General features: G+C 40.9%; 1 protein-coding gene across 7 annotated transcripts in view; it reads left to right on the forward strand.

Moving 5' to 3' along the window:
- TANC1 (tetratricopeptide repeat, ankyrin repeat and coiled-coil containing 1) overlaps nucleotides 1-22477 on the forward strand; it is a 307158-nt gene that overhangs the window by 64084 nt on the left and 220597 nt on the right. The window contains exon 1 of one of the 7 annotated variants that reach the window (XM_049888781.1): nucleotides 1-6421. This exon is cut by the window's left edge and continues 22765 nt beyond it. The exons of the other annotated variants lie outside the window; for them this stretch is intronic. The gene's annotated coding sequence lies outside the window, so the exon portion shown is untranslated. The remainder of the gene's footprint in view (nucleotides 6422-22477) is intronic. 7 annotated transcript variants of the gene reach the window in all.

A 22477-nucleotide genomic window follows, 5' to 3' on the forward strand; every position in this document is an offset into this window, starting at 1 on the left:
GCATCATCATGATAAAGGGAGAGAACATTGAAAGCAAAGAGGACTTGAAGCACTTACTGATGAAAATCAAAGATTACAGCTTTCAGTTTGGCTAACACCTCAACATAAACAAAACAAAAATCCTTACAACTGGACCAATAAGCATCATCATGATAAAGGGAGAGAACATTGAAATTGTCAAGGATTTCATTTTACTTGGATCCACAATCAATGCCCGTGGAAGCAGCTGTCAAGAAATCAAATGACATATTGCATTGAGCAAGTCTGGTGCAAAAGACCTCTTTAAAGTGTTAAAAAGCAAATATGTCACTTTGAGGCCTAAGATACATCCTGGTATTTTCAGTCGCCTTACGTGCATGCAAAAACTGGACAATGAATAATGAAGACTGAAGAAGAATTGATGACTTTGAATTATGGTGTTGGTTGAGAATACTGAATATATATACCATAGACAGCCAGAATAATGAACAAATCTATCTTGGAAGTAGTACAGCCAGAACGCTCCTTAGAAGCGAGTATGGTGAGACTTTGTCTCATATACTTTTGGCATGTTATCAGAAGGGACCAGTCCCTGAAGAAGGACATCATGCTTGGTAAAGTACAGGGTCAGCAAAACCTCAATGAAATGGATTGACACAGTGGCTGCAATAATGGGGTCAAACACAGCAATGATTGTGAGGATGATGCAGGACCAGGCAGTGTTCTGTTGTGTTGTACATACAACACCTAACAACAACAACATTGGAAATTAGATCTGAAAATAAAAAGGTAAGTAGTTGAAGGTTGTCATTCAGCTAGTCTCTAAACTCTAGTGTTTTAATTCCATTAAAAGTTACTCCTATAAGGGTATTTTTTTTTTTTTACCATTTTGCATTTTACATGAGTATATTTTGTGGTATATTGTGTGTTTTTCAAAACTTTTTTGAGCCTAAATTTTGGGTTATGCATTTTCAGTGGGGAAGGTTGCTGAAACAAGTTAGTAAAAATTTCCATGATTTTTTTTTTTTTTTCTGTACTAACATCAATTCCAAAGGATAAAAAAAATTAAAGCGCGAGGCTTAGTTTCTCTTCTGAGTCTGGTAGGTGATGTAACTAGTTATCAGTAACTTCTCAAACACCATTCTGAGTTCCTCTGATCTCGTTGACCTCCCTTTTTCTTTTCTGTAATTGCTGAATGTGGCGGGTAAAAACCCATGTAGGACCAAATGCAGACTCAAAGCCCTGTGATCTCATCACCACAAAAACAGTCTGTAGAGTTGGTACTTCTCACAGAAAGGTGCCTCCCCTTGGAACTCCGTCACTCTGTAATTTATGGTGGTGCCTTTGTTGTCTTAAACTCACACAGGACTTTTTTCTCCTGCCCTATAGAAGTGGTGAAACAAATGCTTTAGGTGGGGAAGGGGCCATAGAAAATGTGTGTGTGCACATAACCTATATATAAAAAAAATACATAACCTATAGCAGATCTAATTTTAAGGGTACAGACATGTCCGAGTGTGCTCTGGGCACACTGCCTGACAGCTGGCATGTTGTGGGCTGGGATGGATATTCTTTTATACCTGCCTGTTGGTTGTGGCTGGGAGAAATGAGAACCATGCCCTTTCTAGTGAGGTGCACTTTATGAAACGGGGATTGGCTGAAGTACTTGTAGCAGCTGGGAGGTGGATTCCCTCCCTGGCTACCAGAGCTCTCTGTAAGGAGGCAGGTGATCTCTTTTGTGAATGAATAATAGGAGGAAGGCTCAGATATTTGAGCTACTGTTCACCAGGTGGTGCTGTCCTGCAGTGGATGTAGGACTGGTGACCTCACACCAGTGAGGTCAGGAACCTAGTCAAGTAAAACAGGGCTTCGAACCTGTCCTGGTTTGAAGCCTCTGCTGAGAATTTGCATTTGTAACAAGGTACCAGGCGATGCTAACCTACCTTGTTAGGGATGCCAATTCTGAGAACTGCCAGTAGGGCAGCGGTTCTCAAAATTTTTTATACATATGAATCACTTGAGGATCAGATTGAAGCAGAATCTACAGTTTAACAAGATCCCCAGGTGATTCTTATGTGTAATAAATTTTGAGAACTGCTGCTCTACTGGTGGTTCTCAGAAATGGTCCCTACTCCCTAACCAGCAGTACTACCATCTCCTGGTACCTTGTTAGAAATGCCAATTCTCAGCAGAGGGGTGTGAACCTGACATTGGAAGCCCTGAAGAAACCTGGGGAGCTCAGAATTCTTGGCAGCATTTTCCGGCTGTGGCAGAACATGAGCTGGATCCCTTTTGAGGAAACATTCAACAGTTGACATGGGGCAACCACCTGGCCTATCTACATCTGTCCAACGCGTTCTGCATGAATGGAATCTCAGCCGTTTCTGAGGTGGGGGAAGACTGAACCTGTCCCAGGTATTTGTCTCTGCTTTTCTCTCAGAGAAAAACCTCCTGTTCTCATCTTTGAAGTCCTGGGTAAGGGGGGGCATGTCCTCATTAAACAGTCTTTAATGGGGAAGAAAGGCCTCCACCCAGCCTCTGCATGCACAAACGTGTTAGGACCCTGTGCCCTGCCAACGCACAAACCTGTTAGGACCCTGTGCCCTGCTAGCGTGGTTTTGTTGGCTGAAACGTGACTGCATACAATTCAATTCCTCTTTTTGGCAATGAAGCCTGGCAGCATTGCTTCGAGAGGGTTGGCTTGGGTGAGAGCCTGGTTTCTCGGTGTGTTTGAGCAAGGATAGCACCCTTGAGGAAGAGCATTTTCCAAGACGTGTAGCAGTAAAAATAATATTTCCCAGGGAAATACACTCTGAGTCAGTCATAGGAAGCTTCTTTTTGGGATCCTTCAGTCAATAAACACATTTAGTGGTGTGTCTGCCTCTGCTTGTGATGTGAGCCGGAGGGTGGCGGTGGGAATACCAGGTAAGACTAGCCCTTGAGAAATTTTGGTGGGTAGAGGAGGTCAGAGCAGGATGAAGTTAGTGCTGAAATGTAGGTTGGCAGCAAGGTGTCTGGAATGCTGACGAAGGGTGTAAATGGGGGGCCTGGGAGTTACATTTGAGCCGTGCCCGGAGGATGACTAATTTCCAGAGAGGGAGAGAGGTGTTTCAGGATGCGGGAACCTGCGAGCTAAGGTGTGAAAATAGGCAGTGTATTTGGAAATGGTGAGTAGTGTAGGGAGCTGGGTGCAGGAGTGAAGCAGGAGAGGTGGAAGGGAGGGGCTCTGGATAACTTAGGTGTCTTAAAGGTTTTAGAGAGGCTCTTGGTGCATAATCTTAAACCTTTAAAATCTTTTCATTCTGTGTTGAGCTGCAAATCCACTAGCATCACTTGAAGAGAAAGAAAACCTCAGTGGAAGCAAACCTGACACTTCATTACTTTGCTGAGGACAAGGGGCTGTCATTCCAAGTCCCCTGTCATTGTGGGCAGAGAGTATCAGAAGTAGAGGAATGACCTACCCTGGGTTTGCAGATGGGTCACCTGTTTTTTGCCACTGTTAAGAGCATGTGTATGCCTATGTTTCTTTTCTCTCCATCGCTGTGCCTTCGGGGCTTCATGGTTTTACAGAATTCCCTGTGCTTCTTGTCTGGCAGGATGAGTGTACTCACAGGCTCTCTGTTTTCCAGTTTTCACTCCAGCTTTCTGTGGTTGACTTGTCCGGAGGACGTTTCCAGGTGCGTTCTGAGTGGAACGGCTGCTCTGTGTTGCAAGCAAGTGGAATCTGGGTTGAGCTGAAGTAAGCAAGACTGAGGAGTATTCTGACAGACCAAGTTTTTAAGACATTTTATTTTCTGATAGTTCTGAGGTTTTTGAAAGTAAATTGGATTTTCAAAGAAATTTAAGAATTATTTTTAAGTCGCCGTCTCAGTTACTATGTTAAAATACTCTTATAAATTGTATCATTAATAATGTGGACACATTACTATAGCTTTTTAAAAACTTTTCAAATTTTGTTAGCATATGCCTATTTCAGGGTTTTAATTTTTTTTGGCTCAGAGTGTCTAGCACAATACTTTTCCCCAGAAAACATTTAATAGTGACTGGTGGCTTTATATCTTAGTTTACGATTTGCATAGAAATATAGCTGATACAGAGCCCTGGTGGCACAGTGGTTGAGAGCTTAGCTGTTAACAAAAAGATTGGCAGTTCACACCCAGCAGTCTCTCCTTGGAAATCCTATGGGACAGTTCTACTCCGTCCCATAGGGTCGCTATGAGTTGGAATCCACTTGATGGCAATGGGTTTTTTTTTATAACTGATACAAAATTTTTAGAAAGCTAGCCTTTTAAATAAAGCCAGACTGGCATTCTATTCTTTATCGTTGTCATTCTCCTACCCCCGATCCCCGGCAGAAAAACTCTGTAAACTTGAATTTCAAACAACCTTCTGGCTACCAAAAGACAAACACATAAGGGAACGTTCACAGCCTGCTTCACTCTGATTGCTCTTTGTAGATTGGCTTATTGGGATTATGTCAGTTAAAGCTGGTTTAAGAGTCTCCTCCTACATGTTCTAGACAGTATTGTTAACTTGTTCTCAGTTATCTCTGCCCCATCTCCCAAGCCTGAGATGTTTCAAAGAGGATTTTCTACCTGTGCGTATGACTTTAGGAACTTGAAGAAAGTTGCTAAACTCCTCTGTGTGTGATTTCCATCCTATGGTCTTTTAACTATAAACTACAAAACAAAAATACCTACTTCAAGGGGTTTGGTGAGGCTTGATGCTCCTAACGGGTAAGGTTTTTGTTCTGTTCAGCTTATTTGCATTTCGTGTCTCTAATGTGTAGGAACCCTGGTGGCACAGTGGTTAAGCGCTTGGGTGCTAACCGAAAGGTCAGCGGTTCGAACACACCAACCATTGCATGGGAGAAAGATGTGGCAATCTAATTCTGTAAAGACTATATAGCCTTGCAAACCGTATGGGCAGTTCTTTTCTGTCCTGCAGGGTCGCCATGAGTTGAAATCAACTCAGTGGCAGTGGGGAACAGGGATATTTCTAATGTGTAGCATATAGTAGGACTCAAATGTTCCTTCTCTCCTTTAAGAAGGGAGCAAATCAGCTGTTTGAGAACTGAGTCTGCGACGTAGTAGTCTTTAGTGAGCACAGTTTGGAGGACTCTTGTTATTTACGCTCAGCTGCTTAAAGTTGAGGCACAGAGCAGGAATCACCAGTAGGTCTGAGACAGGGTGGTTGATTGGTGGCGCCAAAGATTCTGCCCTAGATGCTTTCTCTGTGGGTGTTGGAAATGCTTCTCCATAGTAGACGGGGGTCAAGGCTAAAGCTGCTTGCAAACCTTTGTGAGTTCTTGGATCTGGATGGGATGTGCCAGTGCACTCTGCCATCTGTCCTGTGTGATTTGTCAGCCACTTTTTTTTTTTTTTTAATATTGTGCAGTCATCTCTCCTGCCACCACTTGCTCATTCCTGAGGAACAGAGTGGCCACATTGCCCCCGGAATGTGAAGGGGTCCTCCAAAAGGCAAAGCTGCTCAATAGGGCCGTAACAGGGTGTGCACATCAGACTTTTCCTGTGAAGCTTTAAAAAGTTAGGATTCTGGGACTCACCCTGGGTCTGCTCAACTGGAATTTCAGGTGGGGGTGGACTGGGGGAGTCCCTCTTAGGTATATATTTTTTAAAAGCTCAAGAGGTGATGGTGCGATAGCCACACATGATAGTTTGAAGGAAACATAAAAGTAGTCGCCAGAAGATCAGGAGAAATCATCTGCTTAGATTCAGTAATGCTTACAAAGAGTAAGTAGTATTTTTATGGGAATTCAGAGTTCCAGAATTTTCAGATATTCAAATCTTTTGCTATATATGGGTGACTACACATGAAAAAAAAATTATTTTATTTTTACACATAGTTATGGAGCCCTGACGGAGCAGTGGCTAAGGACTCAGGGTGCTAATGAAAAGGTTGGCAGTTCGAATCCACCAGCCGGACCTTGGAAACCTTATGGGTCAGTTCTTCTCTGTCCTGTAGGGAACTATGAGTTGGAATGGACTCGATGGCAATGGGTTTGTTTTGTTTTGTTTTTAATTCTAGGTATGGAGTCCCTGGGTGGTGCAAATGGTTAAGGCACTTGGGCGCTAACTGTAAGTTTGGAGGTTCGAGTCCACCTAGAAGTGCTTTGGAAGAAAGGCCTGGTGATCCATTTCAAAAACCAGACACTGAAAACTCTGTGGAGCACAGTTTTACTCTGACACACACATGGGGTCTCTATGAGTTGGGTCAACTTGATGGCAACTGGTATATATATATATATTTTTTTATTCTAGTTAATATTTGAAAAGGAGCCCTCCCTGGTGGTACAGTGGCTGCTAACTGAAAAGTGAGCCGTTTGAACCCACCATCTGCTCCATGGACGAAAGATGTGGCAGTCTGCTTCTGTAAAGATTTACAACCTTGGAAACCCTGTGGGGCAGTTCCGCTCTGTCCTGTAAGCTCACTATGATTTGGAATTGACTTGACAGGCAATGGGTTTGGTTTTTTGGTAACTTCGTGAAAAATATTTGTACGTGGAACAGGCTGAAACAAAAACCAAAAAACTCTTTCTTATGCTGAACAGATATTTGGGGGAATATTTTTGAACTCTACTAACTAGTTTAACCAGTTTCTACTGCCAAGCCAAGCGTTCCTTTGTTGTGCCATAATATATACCACAGAGCCATTTTATAACTTTAGCTTAAAATTGCCTTAGACAGCATTTTCTACGATTGTAAGTATACAAAGAATGAGGAAAATGACAGTGCAGAACAATTTGCTAAATTAAACAAGAGTTGGGGCTTATTTAGAAATCCAAGTGGGAACCCGTACGCAGCGATTTGCATATTGAAATAAGAGCCTTTAACCTGCGGTAACTAACACATTTCTCAAGTAACATTGAAACAGCAATTTCTGTATATTGCTCATAGAGATTTATTTGACAGGAAATTTATTTAGTAAACTTTACGTTTTTCTCCATCCAGTTTTTGTGTGAAAGAGAATTAGCTAATTTTTCTTTTCTGTTTTCCTGGAACTAACTTTAGAAAGTGGATAGGAGCTTAATAGAAAAGATCTTGTTAAATGGGTTTTTCTCGTTTTTAACTATATCTCTCTTTTTGTGAATTCATTTTCTGTGCAAGAAAACCTTGATGTTTTATTAATTAGATGGGTTTTAATGGAGAATGGTGGGTTTCTTTTTTGAAATAGGATGTTAGAGTTTGGGAGGAAACTTAGAGGTGACCTATCACCTGGTTCCCTTCACTTCATGACACAGAAACAGCTCCTGGGATCACAGATAACATTTGATAGTTGGGGCCTGTAGTCAGTTTTTAGTCCTTGATGGGGCCTTGCTGTAGTATGTGATACTACTGACCACCCCTCATTTGAAACTTTCTTCTCCCAGTTCCTTTGTACCATTTTTGGCTTTTTCTTTTCATTTGTCTCCTAGATCCTGCTATGCCTGCCTCTTAAATGTTCAGGTTCCCTGGGGTTTTATCTTTGGTATTTTCCCTTACCTGCTCAGCCTCTTTGGGGTAGCTAAATACTTCAGTGGCTTCAGCCACCACCCACACAGTAATGACCCCCTAAATTTCTCTCTGAGTTCACACTCATTTCAAACTATCTTTTGGACATTTCTACTTGGATGACTCCCTGTTACTTTTAGTTTAAGGACACCCAAACTGAACTCTTTCCCCACCCTAGCAAGCTCCTCACCCTCATGCTTCTGGCTGCTTTTCCTGCTTGTTCATTGACACTACACTCAACCCTGTCACTGAAGCCAGAAGTTTGTGAGTCATCCATAACCCCTTCCTCAGTCCTCATATTTTAATTGGTCATTAAGTCCTGAGGTTTTAATATCCTAAATAAAAAAGGAAAGGCAGATTTAAAAGCCATCCCACTAACATTTAGTTATTGTGGGCTTTATAATTTATAGTTGGGCCTATGTACGCAGGTATGAGAGAATTACAACCATTTATGTGATACACATTTCATGCTAGGCATAACTCTAGGCATTTTTCCTATATTTCTGATTTTCACAACTATTTTGAGGCGTATCATCTGTTGTAAGTTTGAGGAATCCTCAGTTCAGAGAGATTAAATACATGGCCAGGGTCACACACAGGGCAAATAAAGCACACAGGATTTTGGGATTTAACCCTATGAGTTGGTCTCTCTGACACCAAAGCTTTTACCTTTGATGTCAATGCTACTTTATTCTAGTCCCATAATGCTGCAGTGTTGTTTTAGTCTTCTGTCAAGTAGGTTGACTTTGCTGAGGAAATGAACTGGGTCTTAATTCAAATTTGTATCTGCGATGATATATATATATATATATATTTTTCATGCACAGTAGACCCTAAAGAAGTGGTTCTTGGTGGAAAATCCATGATTTGTGTCTTCTGTGGCTTCATCTAGGTACAAGCCCTGGCCCTTCTGTGAGCTGTGTATTACTGTGTGGACTGAGATAAGGACAGTGGGATCATGCTGTTTATCCTCCTGGGGATTTTTGTGAAAATCAGATGGAATAGCACAAGTGAAAGTGCTTTAAATTTCAGGGGGCATTTTTGAGAAATTCTGTTTTGATTGTGGAACTTGATAATTGACCAGCTTAGATGAGCCTCTCTTTATAAATGACATTGTGTGAAAATATAAACTTTTAGATTTTGGATGTTTATTCTCACTGAGTCTTTCATCTGCAGGTAATAGTAAGGGCAGAGAAGGCTCAACCAAGTAAAGACCTTATTAATAACAATAGTATACACAGATTGAATTTTTGATATTAGTTCTAAGTATAACTATTTTAGAGCAGATAAGAAGGAAACGAAGTCTCAGAAGAAACTAGTCTATAGGGCTAGGAGCCATGGCCTTTCTGTCTTGAGACCAGAAGAACTAGATGATGCCTGGCTACCACTACTGACCGTTCTGATCGGGGCCACAATAGATGGACTCTGATAGAAAGGGAGAAAAATGTGGAACAGAACTTAAATTCTTAAAAAAGTCCAGACTTACTGGACCAGTTGAGACCAGAGGACTTCCTGAGACTATCACCCTGAGATACTCTTTAAACCCCAAAACTAAAACTGTCCCCTGAGATCACCTTTTAGTGAAATAACAGAATTGGCACACAAAGTAAGGGATATTACCCATAAGCATGGTGCTTTACTTAAAAAAAACAAAAAACAAAAAACCTACATGAGACCAAAAGGTCAATATTTACTCTAAAGCAAAGATGAGAAGATAAGTGGGCAGGGAAGCTAGAGTACTGGAAATGGAACAACCAGAACGCAATTAAAGAGAATGGTGACACACTGTGAAAAATGTAATGTCGTGAGCAATTATTGTATAGAAGTTGTCAAATGAGGATCTAATTTTCTGTGTAAACTTTCATCAAAAACACAGTAAAATTGAAGAGAACAGGATAAAAATATGATGTACAAAAAATCAGATGGTTCGTATTTAAGGTTCTACTTATTTTATATTGAAGGTTTCTTTATTCTGTTAAGTTGATCTTGGAAGGATGAATTTGGACATGTTCTGTGCCGACCAAAATGAACACTAAGTCATGACACAGACATAGTTCTGTGTTTTGTTTCCCTCTGTGTCTCTCCTTTTGCCCTGTTATGGGGAGGAAATGTTCCTTTTTTTTGTCTTCACAGCTCTTCCCTTTTCATCATATTTTGGTTATAAAGTTTGTCAAAGGAGAGGGTCTCTTTTAATAAATATATAAAACCAGTTTGTCATTGTGGATTTTAGAAATTGTTTACCCTTTCTGAGTCTTGGTTTTCTATAACTATAAATTTAGGGCAATGCCATGTATTTTTCAGAGCTGTTTTGATACTGATAGAGGTAATATACCTAAAGCACACAGTAAACCAATAGGTCCTGGGTAAATGGTGGCTGTTACTATTCAGACTTAACTTATTGGAGGCCTAAAATGGACTCAGGCATACCAGCAATAATGAAAATGATGCAGGACCGGGCAGTGTTTCCTTCTCTTAAACATAAGATTGCCATGAGTCAGAACCAACTCCATGGCAACTAACAAGTTTTCGTATTTAAAAAGGGTTAAGCTGGTCCATGATGAAAATTTTTAGGAAAAATTTTGGTATGTGCAAAGTGGAAAGGGAGGGAGGAGCGTCTTCTAGTGGCATCAGCATCGCTTGAGAATCGTTAGAAATGTAAATCCTCAGCCCCATCCTAAAAAAAAAAAAAATCCAAACCTATTGCTGTCCAGTCAGTTCTGGCTCATAGCAACCTTATAGGACAGTAGAACTGCCTCATATGGTTTCCAAGGAGCACCTGGTGGATTTGAACCTTTTGGTTACAAGCTGTAGCTCTTAACCACTATGCCACCAGGGTTTCCCTGCCCCATCCTAGACCTGCTGAATCAGAAACCTTGGGGGCAGGGCCCAGCACTGTTTTAACGAGCCCTCCAGGTGATTCTGTGTACTTTAACTGGCCTTTTGAAGTAGTCCAGCAGAGGGATAATGAGGACCTCTCCTGAGTGGCTAGAAGGAGTGGAGAGGGGATGGAATTGGTGAGACTTAGCAGTTTGATTGGCTGTTTCATACAGTGGAGGAGGCTATAAAGGTGTAGAGGCTTTGAGTATGGTGGACTGAGAGGGGGTGGTGCTTATCGGCAGAGACAGGGAACACAGGCTGGTGAGTGGGTTTTGGAGATGTGGGGAGAGGAAGATGAGTTCAATCTTGGACATGTTGAGTTTGTGTTGCCAAGATTGATGCCAGAAAGTTGGGAAAAAAAAAAAAAAGTATTGTAACTGTAAAAAACCAGGTAAAACAACAAAACAGATTTGTGAGTCACCTGCGTGGAGGTGTAGGAGTGGGTTTCAGATCATTTTTCCAAGGAAGGCGGTGCAGAAAAAAGACAGCCAAGGATGGACTGGTGTGGGATTGTATGTTTGAGATTTGACTTTTTCAGTTTCTCTTTCAAAAGAATAAGTATGAATATTTAGAATACATGGTGGTATAGTTTTAAATAGAACCAAGTTAGCAGAACAACATTGGTGTCTCCCTGTAATGCCATCTTTAGACCCCTTGCTGTGTAATAGAGGCTTCTTCTAGGTCATTTCTTCTTGGAGTCCAAGGCTTGGCATGCCAAGGCAAGGTTCTAGTGTGTGTTTTTCTTATAAGGGGAAAACTGGAGTGAGCTAACAGCTGAGGTGTGACCTGGTGCAGGCTGCTGAGATTCTCCAAGTCTAACATTCTCTGTCAGAAGAGGATAATTATAGTTCCTACCTCAGGCTGTTGTGAGGCCTAAAGGAGGTGCTGTGTGTGAAATACTTCAGGGTGATCACTACATGTTCCCCCACCCCTGCTGCCATTTTATGGTTGTTTGGAGTAAAGACCTTCCGTTTGTAACAGCTTTACAGTATTGATAAGAGGAGATAATTATAAGAATTATAAGAAGTTATAAAATAAGTCTAAATGAGAGATTGGTGTTGTATTAAGTTTTCAGTGAATTATTAGTACATTGAAATGTGGGCTTTATTCAGTTTGTGAGAAGGCAGAAGGGAGTTGACTTGGGAAGCTGTACTGAATAAAAATAAGAACCAGATTTTTTAATAGCCAGATATTAAAAAAAAAATATTTTATGTCCAGCTTTGTTGCAGATGCACATATTTAGTTGTGCCAGAAAGATGTTTCCCCAAGACCACGAACGCTTTGTGCATCTATGCAACATCTTCATTATATCCACAACAGTTTCACATCCATGTCTCTAATTCAAAGTCATGCAGAAAACATGTGTTCGTGTTTTCCCCTGAGTTCTAACTGGGCTGTTTTTCCTTAAAGGAAGGCATTTGGACCACACACACTTGGGAAATGACTTTGTGCTGCGTGGAGTTCTCAGTTTGGAGACTGTAGCTTCTGAAACTTGCCCTCTCTTCCCTGCCTTTAAAGAAAAGTGATATGTGTGTATATATATGTAGGTCTTACTAAACGCAGGTGTCAGGGTTTCCTTGCTGCTTCACAATACTGATTTCGTTCCTTAGGGCTGCGTTACGTTTCATACTGTCTGTATGTGTTAAGGGAAGTGGTGACAGAAAGTGATCAAAGGGATCACAGCAGAATTACTCAGGATGTTAATTGAACCTTTCACTGGGTCTTAAATGGGGTAGGGGGGGACACCCTGATGTTCATACATGACGTGTGACATACCTTCAAGTATAAAGCTTCAACTTCATTGTTGTTGTTAGTTGCCAAGGAGTCCAGCTCAGACTCATGGTGACCTTTTGAATAACAATGCAAATTGGCCTGGTCCTGCTCCGTTTTCATGATTGCTGGTATGTTTGAGTTCATTGAGTGTCATAAGCTTGGTTAAAATTTTGTGGGATTTCTAAAAATAACACTTGTAATCGCTACACATAGCAAACATTCTCTAATTCAAAGCTTAGCTGAAGTTTTTTTTTTTTTGCTCTTGGGTTGGGTTGGGTTTGAATGCCTCAAATTTAGTTCAGAGCTACCATCCCAGCTCTTATATCTTTCTGGGAAGTTTGGCTGCTGCAACAGCTGAAACACAGAGCCAGACTTAGGTCATTTTATTAGTCTAGAAAAAGTAATGGACTCCTGCAGCTGTTGTTGTAGTTCTTAACCATAAAAACAAAAACCATCTCAGTTACCCGGGATCCATGAGAAATTGGCAGTGGCCCAATGTAAATCCGTGTATTTTGGACTCAGTTACATTTATCTTCATATGGGCATCCCCTGAATTAAGGGCATGCAGCTGGGGAAGGACCTTACTGTAAAAGGCAGGGTGGGTGGCAAGGCCAACTGTTGTGTACCACCCTGACTAGGAAGTCTAATCCAATTAATTGGAAGACTTTAATTGCTAGAACTAAAGTGCTTTTAGAAACGGTTAGGAGAGCAACAGTGTATATTAAATACACTTACTTATCCCAGATATTAAACCTGGCTTTCCCCTTTTTTGTCCATTGTCACACTGTAAATTTCCAGAGGTATTTCTCCTGCTGTGCCATGCATTGTTATTGTCAGGGCTTCGAATTGGTTCTTCCCAGTTCAGTCCTGGCTGAGGAAGCAAAACCGGAACAGTCTCAAATTTTAAAAAATTGGGTGAACCAGAATGATAACTGGAACAGGAAAAACTATATGTCGAAGCCTTGTTGGAAACCTAATCTCCCTCTTAGAAAACAAGGACAGTGTACACGTTGCATAGCAACCAAATCTCTTGTCTGTTGGATTTTGAGCAGAGTTGGAACAATGGTGCTCCACTCAAAGATGGTGGCCAACAGTGCTGCTTTGAATGTGTGTCACTCTCCACAGTCCTGCCAGTAATCCAGTCTCACCCATCAGGCTCCTCAGTACCTCTTCTGAGTCTCCCAGTACTTCAACCCATAAATTTCCTGGTCTGGTTATTGTTCCAGATCACCCAAATGGTAAAAATTTGGGCCTATTCTGGTTTTGCTTTGTTGGCCATGACTGAACCAGTTTGAACTGGTTTGAAGCCCTGGTTATTGTAGGTGAATTAATAATTTGATGGTGACAGACTTTGTTGTTTGAACTTTTATAGACTAGCCTGAGAACTAATCGTAGGACTTGGCATTTAATTGCCAAGTTCATATGTGGAATACCTGATCCTGCTAATGTGTGCCAATCAGTAAATTGCTGTTTAATTTTCTGAATTTGACTGGTGCTGTGAATTATGTAAAACTCTGTTCTGCTGTTTCTCTGGAATTACCTGAGCTATAAAAAAACTATAGCTTTTGGTAATTCTGAGTGATTGTTCTATTAAGTCTGACTCTAATCCTCTGAATCAAGGATGCTTAACCCTTGGGAGTCATTGTATGAAATTGGGGGAAGGGAATCTCTGAACTTGGATGGATGGGAAAAAAATGATGGCTTTATTTTCAGTAATCTCTAACCAGAAGTTAGTCTTTCCTTCATTCATGAATGTAGGCAACAAACCATGCAATATTAGCATTGCCTGTGGCTTTGTCACAAAAACATTACAGGTATTTTAGAATTGCATTGTTGCAGACAGCTAAAATATTACATGCATCATTGTTTAACTACAGTAGTTATTAGACATGCTGTTATCTTGCTGTTTATGTGTTGAGTACATTACTATATCAGATTTACCTTTTGAATATTTGATATTTGTGTTTAAGTATAGCTTCCTTTGTAATTATATTTCCTACTTAAAATCATTAAAAAACATTCTGAAAAGAGGGTACAGTTTGCTGAGGCAGTCCATGGTGCCAAAAAGGTTAAGTCCTTGTTTTGAGTGTGGCACCTTTGTATCTTTCTTATCTTGTTTTGAAACTGGATTTGTTAACACAGGAAAAAAAAATCTTAATATATTTGGATTTTGTTTCCTAGCCTGATTTGTCTTTAAATTTTATCACCTAGATTGGGTCTCCAATGATAAAACAGCCCTCCATTTTGGGGCTGTTGGAGTCAATTAAAAAATAAAGCCATCGTGCATTTTCGTGTGACCATTATACAGGCCTCTTGGCAGTTCCCTTGAAGATTGTTACTGCAACAAATGTTTATGGCCAAGAAAGGTTTTCTCAACAGGTTTCAGATAGGAGGACAGTGACCCATATGTTGGTTTTATTTGCTTTAGCTATGGGAAGAGATGATGCTGTGTGGCTCTCCACTTCATCTTCACTGGAGACATACCCTAGTGTATTTTAGAACTCAATGTCCAAAGTTAAAAGTGTACTGAGTTTACTGGACTATGAAAAACTGCCCAGCAAAAGAAATTGAGAGTGTTAGGCATTTCCTTGCCCCATCTCATGTAACGAACATAACAAAATTCATTCAGTAAGAAACGGGGTGGTTTTTGAGCTCCTTTAAATGGGATAGTTCCTAACAGCTGTGTGTTAGGGGAGGCATTGCCCATGTGACACAAAGGTCTCTGCCCCAAATAATCTTCCCATTGGCAAGATGGCCCAACCTCCAGCATTCTCCCTCTTGAGCTGATGAATCGAAGAGTTTGCTAATTTTAGTATGTTTTCTGTTCCCTGGTGCCTCTGGGTCACACACATTGGAAACACAGAGTTTGAAATAACTCTGACAAGTTGGATGCTCAGCAGAACAAGGGAGTGCACAGTAGGTATCTTTCATTAGGGGTAGGTTTTTTCCCAGGACAGATTTGGGCCATGGGACACTGCTCTGGGGGTGAATGGAGTGTGTGTGTTATATGTGTATGTTACCAAAGAAGATTTTTCTTTCCCATTTGTCAGTTTTGCCTGAGTTTGACCTCCTCAGCAGTCACCTGGGAGCAAATCTCTTCTATTTGCTTCTTAAAAACACCACATAACATAGGGATTGTGAGCTCAGGCTCTGGATGGGCATACTGGCTCTCTTCCTTATGAGCTATGTGACCCTGGGCAAGTCACTAGCCTCTCTGTGCCTCTGTAGACTGGGGCTGTTAGTACTTGCTTTAATAGAGGGCGGTGGTGAGGATAAAATGACATAAATACATACACCCACACACACACACATATATGCTGAGTCCTTAGAACATGGCCTTGGCATATGGTTAGTGATAAATCAGTGTTGCTGGCAAATACTAGAAATCACCTGGGGGAGCTTTTGAAAACTACATGGGTATTGAGAACTCCCATCTTAATGAAATTAGGGCCTGGGGAGGTTATAACCTTGTTCAGAGAGTCCTAGCAAGTCACTGACAGAAGTGCAGGAGGGATTTTCATGCCTTATATTCTGGGGCATTAAGTGAAAGATCCATCTGTCAGCTACATAAGCAAGAGATCTTTCTGTAATGAATAGCTGCCTTTCATGAGGCATCTTTGAAGTTGTCTGACCTTTTTCACTTAGAGGCCAGATGTAGTGCAATTAAAAAAAATTAATTTCCTTAGATTTATAATACCAGACTTCATTCAGCTGGCATTGATTGATCGAGCGCCTTTTAACGCTTTTGAAAAAATGGACTTCCTGAAGTGTCTTCAAAGTCTATTCTCCTTCATACTAAAGGCTTATCACTCATACCACAGTCCCTCTATAGGAGGGGTTCCTTTTTCATCATAATGATAGTTTATCAGCTACTGTGATTACAGTGGTCTTATAAAAAAGAAATTAAACTGTCCTCTTAAAATGATAGAGCCTAGAGGTGGAAAGACCTCTGAAATTGTCCAGTCCAGCAGAAAAGGTAGCAGTATTCCCATTAGACAGATGAGTTCCTGAAAGGTGAACCAACTTGCCCTAAGACATTTTGTAAATATAATGCTTCCTATGTTTATCCAGGGAGTTATGATTGCGACACGTCAAGATGTTGATCACTTTAAATTGGGGGTGATAACTGTTATAAGATGCAAGTGGGAAACTGAACAGGGAGGAGAAAGGAAAAGAGAAGAGAATGTAATCAGAGTGTGGTGGTTATGGAGCTAAAACCGTAACTGGAATTGAGCCTTGAGTCCTCAGTTGCTGTAAGCCTTAGACAGGAGAGTGGAACATCCCACGACCCTAGCGAAGTTCCCCATAGAGCTGTGTGAGAGGATGCGACCACATTCAAAGACTGTTTACCCCAGGTGATTCTTCAGAAACCTTCAGCGTCAGGGCCACTGGTGGCCAGGGTTGACCCTGGTGTTCTTTCACGTCTCGTTAGCTGCGTCGGTAACTGCTACACTTATACTCTCATAAAAGCCACCATTTCCTTCAGATTCGTGTTCTGTGCTCTCCTGGTCATTCCTGTTCATAAGCCTCCCTCCCCACCCCCCAATTCATTGAGGATTTTTGAGGCACCTGGGCTTTGAAGTCATACCTGGGTTCAGTCCCAGCTCCACATTTATTAACGTATGACCTGCTTATGTATAAAAAAGAAACAATAAACCATATCTCATAGATGACTTTAAAAAAATGTGCTGTAGGTGAAAGTTTACAGTGCAAATTAATTTCTCATTCAAAAATTTATATACAAATTGTTTTGTGACATTGGCTGCAATTCCTGCATTGTGTTAGCATTCTCTCCCTTTCCACCCTGGGTTTACCATGCCCATTCGTCTAGTTTTCCTGTCCCTTTCTGCCTTCTCATCTTTGCTTTTGGGCAGGTGTTTCCCCTTTGGTCTCATATACTTGATTGAACTAAGTAGCACATTCCTCACATGTGTTACTGTTTTATGGGCCTGTCTAACCTTTGGCTGAAAGGTGGACTTTGGGGGCGGCTTCAATTCTGAATAGCAAGGTGCCCGGGGGCCATAGTCTCAGTGGTTCCTCCAGTCTCAGACCAGTAAGTCTGGTCTTTTTTTTTGGTGGATCAGAATTTTGTTCTACATTTTTCTCCTGCTCTGTCCTTTCTGTTGTGATCCCTGTCAGAACGGTTGATGGTCATAGCCAGGCACTGTCTAGTTCTTCTGGGCCCAGCCTGTTAGAGGTTGTGGTTTATGTGGTCCATTAGCCCTTTGGACTAATATTTTCTTGTGTCTTTGGTGTTTTTTCATTCTACTTTGCTCCAGACAAGATGGGACCAATAAATGTATCTTAGATGTCCACACGCAAGCTTTTAAGACCCCCAGATGCTACTCACCAAAGTAGGATGTAGAACATTTTCTTTATGAACTGTGTTATGCTTGTTGACCTAGATGATCCCCAGCCCGAGCAACTTGGTCCCTCAACGTGTTTGGATGTGCCTAGGAAGCTTCTATGACTTTGCCTTAGTCAAGGTGTGCTGATTTCCCCTATGTTGTCTCTCCATCAAAGTTACCACCTGTCTACTATCTAGTTAGTGATTTCTCCTCCTCACCCATCCACTCCCTCATAATCATCAAAAATTGTTTTTATCTGTGTGAAAGAACTAACAAATCTGTCTTGGAAGAAGTACAGCCAAGAATGCTCCTTAGAAGCAAAGATTGTGAGACTACATCTCACGTACTTTGGACATGTTATCAGGAGAGACCAGCCCCTGGAGAAGGCCATCATGTTTGGTGAAGTAGAAGGTCAGCGAAAATGAGGAAGACCTTCAGCAAGATGGATTCACACAGTGGGTGCAACAATGGGCTCGCGCATAAAAGCGACCGTGAGGATGGTGCAGGGCTGGGCAGTGTTTCATTTTGTTGTGCATAAGGTTGCTCTGAGTCAGAAGCAACTTAATGGCACCTAACAGCAAGAAGCCTTTTCTTGGGTTTTCAAAATAGTAGTTTCATACAGTATTTGTCTCCTTGTGACTGACCTATTTAACTCAGCATTCATCCGTGTTGTGAAATGTCTCGTGGATTCGTCATTGTTCTTTATCACATTGTAGTATTCTATTGTGTGTATGTACCTCAGCTTGTTTGTCCATTCATCCATTGATGGGCACTTAGGTTGTTTCCGTCATTTTGCTATAGCGCATAATGGCTGCAGTGGATGTGGGTGTGCATTTATCTATTTGTGTGACGGCTCTTGTTTCTCAAGGATATATTCCTAGGAGTGGGATTGCTGAATCATACGGTATTTCCATTTCTAGCTTTTTAAGGAGGTGCTCTATTGTTTTCTATAGTGGGTTGTACCATTTTACATTCCGATCAGCAGTACGTAGGAGTCTTAGTCTCTCTGCAACTTTTCCAACATTTTTTTTTTTTTTTGACTAGTGCCAGTAATGTCAGGGTGAGATGGTATGTCACTGTAGTTTTGATTTGCATTTCTATAATTGCTAATGATTGCAAATATTTCCTCATGTGCCTGTTAGCCGCCTGAGTGTCTTCTTTGGTGAAGTGTCTGTTCATATTCTTAGCCTATTTTTTAATTGGATTATTTGTCTTTTTGTTGTTGAGATGAGATGTTGAAGTATTCTGTAGATTTTAGAGATTAGACCCTTGTCGGATATGCCGTAGCCCCAGTTTTTTTCCTAGTCTGTAGGTTCTCTTTTCACTCTTTTGGTGAAGTCTTTTAATGAGCATAAGTGTTTAATTATTAGGAGCATTCAGTTACCTAGTTTATCTTCTGATGTTTGTGCATTGTTAGTTATGGTTTGTATTGCATTTATGTCATGTATTAGGGCCCCTTTGTCTCTATTTTTTCTTCTGTGATCTTTATCATTTTGGGTTTTACATTTAGGTCTTTGATCCATTTTGAGCTAATTTTTGTGTGTGATATGAGGTATCGGTCTTGTTTCAAAACCTCAGTTTGCCAGCACCATTTGTTAAAAAGATTGTCTTTTCCCCATTTAATGGACTTTGGTCCTATATGAAGTATCAGCTGACCATAGGCAGATGGATTTACATCTGGGTTCTCGATTCTGTTCCATTGGTCTATGTGTCTGTCATTGTACCAGTACCAGGATGTTTTGACTACCATAGCTGTATAGTAGATTCTGAGATAGGTAGTGTGAGGCCTCCTACTTTGTTTTTTTTTTTTTTTTTCAATGATGCTTGATTATCTGGGGCCTCTTTCCTTTCCAAATAAAGTTGGTGGCTAGTTTTTCCATCTTGTTAAAAAATAGTGCTGGTTTTTGAATTGCGATCGCATTATATCTGTAGATTGCTTTGGGTAGAATTGACGTTTTCATAATGTTGAGTCTTCTTATCCATGAGCGTGATATGTTTTTTCCATTTATGTATGTCTCTTTTGATTTCTTACAATAGTGTTTTTTTGTTTTGTTTTGTAGGTCTTCTATGCCCCTCGTTAGATTTATTCCTAAGTATTTTATCCTTTCAGGGGCTATTATAAATGGTATTGTTTTCCTGATTTCCTTTTCAAAGTTCTCTTTGTTGGTATATAGGAGTCCAGCTGATTTTTGCATGTTATGTTGTATTCTGCTACTCTGCTGAATCTTTCTATTAGTTCCAGTAGTTTTCTTGTGGAATCTTTGGAATTCTTTATGTATAGTATTATATAAACTGTAAATACAGATAGTTCTTCCTTTCCAGTTTGGATGCCCTTTATTTTTCTTGTGTTATTTATTGCTCTGGCTAGGACTTCCAGCACAGTGGTAAATAGGAGTGGTGGTAAAGGGCATCCTTGTCTTGCTCCCATTCTCAGGGGGAATGCTCTCAGCCTCTTTCCATTGAGAATGATGTTGACTATTGGTTTGTATAGATGCTCTTTATTATGTTGAGGAATTTCCCATCTGTTTCTTTTTTATTGAGAGTTCTTCTCAGGAATGGGTGTTGGACTTTATCCAGTGCCTTTTCAGCATGTATTGAGGTGATCATTTGATTATTTTCTTTTGTTGCATTTATGTGGTAGATTATGTTGACTGTCTAATGTTGAGCCATCCTTGCACACCTGTTATGAGTCTCACTTGGTCATGGTATATTATTTTTTTGATATGATGCTGAATTCTATAGGCTAGAATTTGAGAATTTTTGCCTCTGTATTCATGAGAGATAATGGTCTGTGATATTGGTTTTTTTTTTGTGGTGTCTTTGCCTCAGTTTGGAATCGGGGTTATGCTGGCTTCATAGAAGGAATTTGGGAGTATTACTTCATTTACTGTGCTCTGAAATAGTTTGAGTAGTACTGGTATGAGCTCTTCTCTGAACGTTTGGTGGAATTCTCCAGTGAAGCCATCAGAGCCAGGGCTTTTTTTGTTGGAAGTTTTTTTTATTACCTCTTTGATCTCTTGTTATGAGCTGTTCAGATTTTTTATCTCAGCTTGTATTATTTTGAGTAGGTAGTGCATTTCTAGAAATTTGTCAATTTTCTCTAGGTTCTCAAATTTGGTGGAGTACAAATTTTCATAGTATTCTGTCCTTTTTATTTCAGTTGGGTCTATTGTAAAGTCCTCCATCTCATTTCTTATTTTAGTTATTTGCTTCTTCTCTCATTTTTCTTTTGTCAGTTTGGCCCATGGTTTGTTGATTTTGTTGATCTTTCAAAGAAGCAACTTTTGGCCTTGTTGATTTTTTTCTATTTTTCTGTTGTCTATTTCAGTTATTTATGTACTAATTTTTATTATTTCCTTTCTTCTGGTGCCTGTGGGCTTCTTTTGCTGCTCTTTTTAGTTGTTCGAGTTGTAGGGCTGAACATTTTGATTTTGCCCTGCTTTTTTTGTGTGTGTGTGTGTGTTTTTTGCTATAAATTGACCTTTGAGCACTGTTTTTACTGTTCCCCAAAGGCTTTGGTATGGTGTGTTTTCATTCTCATTTGATTCTAGGGATTTTTTGATTTCCTCTTTGATTTTAATTACCTTTTTTTTAAGCAAGGTGTTATTCTGTTTCCATTTATTTGTTTTTCCTTGTTCTTTGTGTTATTGATTTCTGCTTTTATGATGTTGTGATCAGAGGGAATGCTTTGTATTATTTTGATGTTTTGGATTTTATTCAGGGTTGCTTTGTGACCTAAAATGTGGTCTAATCTGGAGAATGTTCTGTGTGCATTGGAAAAGAATGTCTACTTTTTTGCTTTTGGGTGGAGTTTTCTATATGTATGTCTATGAGGCCAAGTTGGTTGATTGTGGTCTTCATATCTTCTGTATCTTTGATGAGTTTCTTTCTAGATATTCTGTCCTTTACTGAGAGTGGTGTGTTGAAGTCTCCTGCTGTTATTGTGGAACTGTATTTTTCTTTTCAGTGCTGTTAGAATTTGTTTTATCTGTTTTGGAGCCCTGTTGTTGGGTGTGTAGATATTTATTAGGGTTATATCTTCTTGGTAGATTGTCCCTTTAGTCATTATATAGTTGATTTTGCTTTAAAGTCTGTTTGCTATTTCTTCATCTGTGGCATGATAGTTCTCACTACCTTGTCTGGATGGGCAGGACAGCAGCAGGCAGTGTGAACCTACTTCTCTGTACACTGATTTAGCGAGGTGGCTGGGTGGGTGCTGTCTGCCTCCTTACATTGGTCCAGTGGTATGGGAGTGTTCATAGCCCCTCGCCAGGTGGGCGGGGATGTCATAGAGTGGTATGGGTTTCCTGCCATTCGGCAGCCAATCAAGTGGTGAGAGGGGAGGGGCAGTGTGGGCCCAGTGTGGTGGCAGGGCTGAGCGCCAGGGATGCTTTAGCCACAGTGGCACAGCAGGGCCTACTAGGAACGAGGAGGAGGTGTCATGTGGGCCTAGGTGGGAGCATAAGAGAAGAAAGAGAGAATGGAGGTGGGGCAGATCCAGGGACTGGCGGGAAGGGGAGGGAGGTGGTGGTATATGGGCCTGGTAGGAGGGAGAACAAAAGAAAGAAAGAGGAAAAGCAAATCAAAAATAAATGGCTGCGTGGTAGGAACTGTTGGTTGGGGTAGGGTAAACCTGGGACAGTGGTGGACCAATGTGCTGGTGGCAGTCTATCTGTGGCAGTGAAGTGGAGGCTGGTAGGAAGGAGGGGGCATACGGGGTTAGGTGGGAGGAAGAAATAAAGGTGAGAAAGGAAAAAAGGGAGAAGGCAGCATGGTGGAGGTGCGTGGTTGGAGGTGGTGTGGACCTGGGGGCTAGTGAGGAGGGAGGGAAAATGACATATGGTGCTAAGTGGGGTGGAGGAAGAAGAGATAGAAAAGAAGGAAAAGAAAAAGAAAGCAATGGCAGCTGTGCGGGGGGCTGGCAGACCCAGGACAGCAGAGGGACAGTGTGCCACAGGCTTTCTAGCGGTGGTGGCACAGCAGGGGCTG

The sequence above is a fragment of the Elephas maximus genome, chromosome 6, assembly GCF_024166365.1.
Source record: "Elephas maximus indicus isolate mEleMax1 chromosome 6, mEleMax1 primary haplotype, whole genome shotgun sequence".
Classification (NCBI taxonomy): domain Eukaryota; kingdom Metazoa; phylum Chordata; class Mammalia; order Proboscidea; family Elephantidae; genus Elephas; species Elephas maximus.